This window comes from Lolium perenne, chromosome 4 (genome assembly GCF_019359855.2).
Source record: "Lolium perenne isolate Kyuss_39 chromosome 4, Kyuss_2.0, whole genome shotgun sequence".
NCBI lineage: Eukaryota > Viridiplantae > Streptophyta > Magnoliopsida > Poales > Poaceae > Lolium > Lolium perenne.
Genome location: NC_067247.2, coordinates 21,552,741 through 21,559,751, shown reverse-complemented (window position 1 = coordinate 21,559,751; position 7,011 = coordinate 21,552,741).

The following is a 7,011-nucleotide window of genomic DNA, read 5'->3' as shown; positions in this document are numbered from 1 at the left end:
ACGTCATTAAAAAAAACAGTGCAACGCGAGCAATGCACTGCCAGGACACCGCGCGGTGCAAAAGCGATCCAAGGCAGTTCAACGTGATACAAAAAAAATAAGAGCCTAGGCGATGCACTGTAAGGACCCTTCGCAGTGCAAAAAGAGAATAAAGGCAGTGCAAAGCCGTACAAAAAAGCAGTGCACCACCTCGTACAAAGAGGCAGTGCACGTGCGGTACACTCGGAGGACCCTACGCGGTGCAAGCGATCCAAGACAGTGCAACGCCGTACCAGAAGGCAGTACACGGGCGGTGCACTCTGAGGACCCTGCGCGGTGCAAAGCGATCCAAGGCAGTGCAACGCCATAGTAGAAGGCAGTGCACGTGCTACTATGGCGTTGCACTGCCATGACCCCACGTTGTGCAAAAAGAGAACAAAGGTAGTGCAGTGCCGTACAAAAAGGCAGTGCACGGACGGTGCACTCCGAGGACCCCTGCGCGGTGCAAAGCAATCCAAGGCAGTGCAGCGCCATACAAAAAGGCAGTGCATGGGTAGGACACCGCGCCGTGCAAAAACGACCTAATGCAGTGCAACGTGGTACCAAAAAGGCATGTGCACGAGCGGTGCACTGTTAGGACACCGTGGGATACAAAAGGACCCAAGGCAGTGCAACATGGTACAAAAAGCAGTGCACTGCGGTGCACTTCCAGGACACCGCGCAGTGCAAAACGACCTAAGACAGTGCAACCGAGGCATGAAAGGCAGTGCAAAATAAAAGTTTGTCCAAACCTATCAAGATGGGATCTATTTTTGTAGATCTCGGCGCGACTAGCACAGCCGTGAAAACGGAACTTTATTTGGATACTCGGTTTGCAAGATATTTCATTTTTCGTATTTGAATCTTAGAAAAGAAGGGAAAAGCCACGCAGCGACCTACTCCACGCTCACCACGTGTCGCGCTGGGAATGATGTGCGGGGGGCTCCGAACGTACCAGGTTGCGCCACTTGTCAGTGCACGAAGTGAAGCTGGGCGTCCTCCCCTAAAGGACGCCCTTTTTCTATTAAAAACGGTTATTTTATATAGATGTCCTTGTGTAGCAATAGGATTTTTGCATTTTACAGCGCTTATGTCCATCTTTTATGCTTGTTTACGCAGAATCTCTAAATATTAATGCAATGGTGAAATATCAACAAAAACTACCATTTTATACTATTTTGATGTGATAAAAACCATCTAAGCACTTAACCACCTGTCTGGGCCGAAGGGGAATGCGAGGACGGGCATCCGAGTGTTTAGCGAGCACCAGTATGGGGGACCCCGCCCGTACCGTCCGCCCGTACGCAGCACCAGGAGAACCACCTCGTCAAATACTTTCATCTCGCGCAGACATGAGGGAGATCTGAGATACACAGGCACCAGAAACACCGAAACACCGCCTCTCAGATATATCTGGAGGAGGAACTTGGGAGAAGACATCATCCGGGCTGCTACATGGATCATCGGAGGACAATACATCATCCCCTTCATCAACAACTGCAAGATCTCCATCACCATCACTGATCCAATTCTCCTTCAACCATAGTTGTGATCTTGATTGCTATTGTGGATTTGTATTCGAATTCATACCACTACTTTCATTCCATCCATAAGATTATGATGATGCTGTTGATTGTTTCCATGTGTGAGTAGTTCCTCTCGTTCTTGGGGAGATGGAGAAACCCTAGCATGAATATGAGATGAATCAAACATGATCTATGGTTTTAATATATGAATGTGTGTTAGTTCTCTCTCTTGATATTATGTGAAGTGCACCATGTAATATTTGACTTAGGGACTAGAGAGGGAACTGCCCTTTGAAGTATGATAAAAGTGTACGGCGAGAAGTGACATTACCATGGCGGCACTTTAACATATGGAAGAGGGGGACAAAGGGAGACTCACCAAGCTCATATAGATAACCATGGGGAAACCCTTGATTGTGATAGTCAACATGTGGTTTGCAGAAGGCTAGCCGCTGTGGTTATTTAGAGATGCGATGACCGATGGTTTTCTGGGCGCATCTTGTTACAGTATGGAGCTCTCTCCATACACAACATGATTAAAAGCATAGTTTATCTTGATTAACATGAATTCCAATGCTATAGGTGGATCCAATAATTCCCGAGAACACTTTGTCTTATTTGAGTTTCATTCCATTTCTCACTATGCTTGTTACTTATTGCTTTGTTTACTTTCTTCCAACAAATTACACCAATCTTTAAAACACCTTTATTTGAGATTAAAGAACGATTTACAAGTAGCCCTTAATAGATAGTAGCAAGGGGCATAAAGACCTTAACTAGTAGCTCCTCGTGGTTCGATACTCTTATTTCGAAACTAGCTACAATTGAAATGTGCACTTATTGTCACCAATCCACCACATAAGAATTGAATATGACCATAATCATGTTGGGCAGCTCATATGGTACTACAATCTATGAATAACAAGAGATAGATAGATCAAGCTACTACCATAAACCATAGTCCAGAGGTGACTACTCCCTCTTCATCACGGTGATGATGGTGGAGATATTGGAGAAGGTGGAGATCCCTCTAGCGGTGGCTCCGGTGGAGTTTCCCCTACAATTTTCACTGGTTCTAGCTATGTTTTGGTGTTTCTCTGTTTCGGCCGCGCTCTGCCCAAGGAAGCCTCAGGAAGTCCTATATATAGGGATTTTTAGGTCAAACTAAGTTCGTGGGCAAAAGAATCAAGCGAATCGGAGAACCGAGGAGGAAAAGAGAGGGGGTGGCATGCACTCCCTGCCTGGGCGTGCCATCTTCCCTTTTTTGGACCTCCTGGCCCATCTCGTGAGGCCAAGTGCTCCAGATGCTTCTCTTGATGAAATATTGACATCCCCGAAATCGTAGCTCAATTTGACTTCGTTAAGGTCCCTGAAAGTCAAAAAAATACACAAAACATGGTTTTCTTGTCCTGTAGAGTTATAACCCAAATGAAGTGGATCATTGGTAAATCCCAAAAAATCAATATAAAACATGGATATAACATCATATATGTTTCAAATATGTGGGAATATGTGTCAAAAAACTACAAAGTTCATGCATGTATTTTACATGCATCAACATCCCTAAGCTTAACCTATGCTCGTCCTCAAGCATAAAGGTGATAAAACTAACATGGACTTTGAAGTTTGTTGCTTTGCTTATTTTCATGATCGCGCAAAGTTCACAAGGTTCAATCATTAAAGAATAACAATAAGAAAGTGAGCTATAAAGTGATATCTTTTACAATCTACCAAACATGCTTAACAATAGTGGTCATGTGTTCAAACAAATGAAAAGTATTATAGACCATAAAGCATGCTTGTATGAACCTATATAATTTATGGAAGACTCTTTTTGTTTTTTTTTTGGGATACTCTTATTTTGATTCTTTTGACTCTTGGATAACAGAAAGTAAGTAGGAAATATATGTTCTAGACCTCGAATAAAATAAAAGATAGTTGAGAGAATAAAATAAAGTTTTGAGATATGTAGTTCATGTCAACAGTACTCATAAGGATGGGGTTCCAAGCATCTCTTTTTTACCTTTTTTAGAGATCATATGGGTTATATACTTGACATCTTATAAGTTGGATGTCGCATGCCCCTTGGCACAGGCAACCACACCTTATGCAACGCCATAGTAGAAGGCAGTGCACGTGCTACTATGGCGTTGCACTGCCATGACCCCACGTTGTGCAAAAAGAGAACAAAGGTAGTGCAGTGCCGTACAAAAAGGCAGTGCACGGACGGTGCACTCCGAGGACCCCTGCGCGGTGCAAAGCAATCCAAGGCAGTGCAGCGCCATACAAAAAGGCAGTGCATGGGTAGGACACCGCGCCGTGCAAAAACGACCTAATGCAGTGCAACGTGGTACCAAAAAGGCATGTGCACGAGCGGTGCACTGTTAGGACACCGTGGGATACAAAAGGACCCAAGGCAGTGCAACATGGTACAAAAAGCAGTGCACTGCGGTGCACTTCAGTGACACCGCGCAAAGGCAAAACGACCTAAGACAGTGCAACCGAGGCATGAAAGGCAGTGCAAAATAAAAGTTTGTCCAAACCTATCAAGATGGGATCTATTTTTGTAGATCTCGGCGCGACTAGCACAGCCGTGAAAACGGAACTTTATTTGGATACTCGGTTTGCAAGATATTTCATTTTTCGTATTTGAATCTTAGAAAAGAAGGGAAAAGCCACGCAGCGACCTACTCCACGCTCACCACGTGTCGCGCTGGGAATGATGTGCGGGGGGCTCCGAACGTACCAGGTTGCGCCACTTGTCAGTGCGCGAAGTGAAGCTGGGCGTCCTCCCCTAAAGGACGCCCTTTTTCTATTAAAAACGGTTATTTTATATAGATGTCCTTGTGTAGCAATAGGATTTTTGCATTTTACAGCGCTTATGTCCATCTTTTATGCTTGTTTACGCAGAATCTCTAAATATTAATGCAATGGTGAAATATCAACAAAAACTACCATTTTATACTATTTTGATGTGATAAAAATCATCTAAGCACTTAACCACCTGTCTGGGCCGAAGGGGAATGCGAGGACGGGCATCCGAGTGTTTAGCGAGCACCAGTATGGGGGACCCCGCCCGTACCGTCCGCCCGTACGCAGCACCAGGAGAACCACCTCGTCAAATACTTTCATCTCGCGCAGACATGAGGGAGATCTGAGATACACAGGCACCAGAAACACCGAAACACCGCCTCTCAGATATATCTGGAGGAGGAACTTGGGAGAAGACATCGTCCGGGCTGCTACATGGATCATCGGAGGACAATACATCATCCCCTTCATCAACAACTGCAAGATCTCCATCACCATCACTGATCCAATTCTCCTTCAACCATAGTTGTGATCTTGATTGCTATTGTGGATTTGTATTCGAATTCATACCACTACTTTCATTCCATCCATAAGATTATGATGATGCTGTTGATTGTTTCCATGTGTGAGTAGTTCCTCTCGTTCTTGGGGAGATGGAGAAACCCTAGCATGAATATGAAATGAATCAAACATGATCTATGGTTTTAATATATGAATGTGTGTTAGTTCTCTCTCTTGATATTATGTGAAGTGCACCATGTAATATTTGCCTTAGGGACTAGAGAGGGAACTGCCCTTTGAAGTATGATAAAAGTGTACGGCGAGAAGTGACATTACCATGGCGGCACTTTAACATATGGAAGAGGGGGACAAAGGGAGACTCACCAAGCTCATATAGATAACCATGGGGAAACCCTTGATTGTGATAGTCAACATGTGGTTTGCAGAAGGCTAGCCGCTGTGGTTATTTAGAGATGCGATGACCGATGGTTTTCTGGGCGCATCTTGTTACAGTATGGAGCTCTCTCCATACACAACATGATTAAAAGCATAGTTTATCTTGATTAACATGAATTCCAATGCTATAGGTGGATCCAATAATTCCCGAGAACACTTTGTCTTATTTGAGTTTCATTCCATTTCTCACTATGCTTGTTACTTATTGCTTTGTTTGCTTTCTTCCAACAAATTATACCAATCTTTAAAACACCTTTATTTGAGATTAAAGAACGATTTACAAGTAGCCCTTAATAGATAGTAGCAAGGGGCATAAAGACCTTAACTAGTAGCTCCTCGTGGTTCGATACTCTTATTTCGAAACTAGCTACAATTGAAATGTGCACTTATTGTCACCAATCCACCACATAAGAATTGAATATGACCATAATCATGTTGGGCAGCTCATATGGTACTACAATCTATGAATAACAAGAGATAGATAGATCAAGCTACTACCATAAACCATAGTCCAGAGGTGACTACTCCCTCTTCATCACGGTGATGATGGTGGAGATATTGGAGAAGGTGGAGATCCCTCTAGCGGTGGCTCCGGTGGAGTTTCCCCTACAATTTTCACTGGTTCTAGCTATGTTTTGGTGTTTCTCTGTTTCGGCCGCGCTCTGCCCAAGGAAGCCTCAGGAAGTCCTATATATAGGGATTTTTAGGTCAAACTAAGTTCGTGGGCAAAAGAATCAAGCGAATCGGAGAACCGAGGAGGAAAAGAGAGGGGGTGGCATGCACTCCCTGCCTGTGCGTGCCATCTTCCCTCTTTTGGACCTCCTGGCCCATCTCGTGAGGCCAAGTGTTCCAGATGCTTCTCTTGATGAAATATTGACATCCCCGAAATCGTAGCTCAATTTGACTTCGTTAAGGTCCCTGAAAGTCAAAAAAATACACAAAACATGGTTTTCTTGTCCTGTAGAGTTATAACCCAAATGAAGTGGATCATTGGTAAATCCCAAAAATCAATATAAAACATGGATATAACATCATATATGTTTCAAATATGTGGGAATATGTGTCAAAAAACTACAAAGTTCATGCATGTATTTTACATGCATCAACATCCCTAAGCTTAACCTATGCTCGTCCTCAAGCATAAAGGTGATAAAACTAACATGGACTTTGAAGTTTGTTGCTTTGCTTATTTTCATGATCGCGCAAAGTTCACAAGGTTCAATCATTAAAGAATAACAATAAGAAAGTGAGCTATAAAGTGATATCTTTTACAATCTACCAAACATGCTTAACAATAGTGGTCATGTGTTCAAACAAATGAAAAGTATTATAGACCATAAAGCATGCTTGTATGAACCTATATAATTTATGGAAGACTCTTTTTGTTTTTTTTTTGGGATACTCTTATTTTGATTCTTTTGACTCTTGGATAACAGAAAGTAAGTAGGAAATATATGTTCTAGACCTCGAATAAAATAAAAGATAGTTGAGAGAATAAAATAAAGTTTTGAGATATGTAGTTCATGTCAACAGTACTCATAAGGATGGGGTTCCAAGCATCTCTTTTTTACCTTTTTTAGAGATCATATGGGTTATATACTTGACATCTTATAAGTTGGATGTCGCATGCCCCTTGGCACAGGCAACCACACCTTATGCTACTTTAGTTTGGTTTTACCATAGACCTTCTTCATATGTA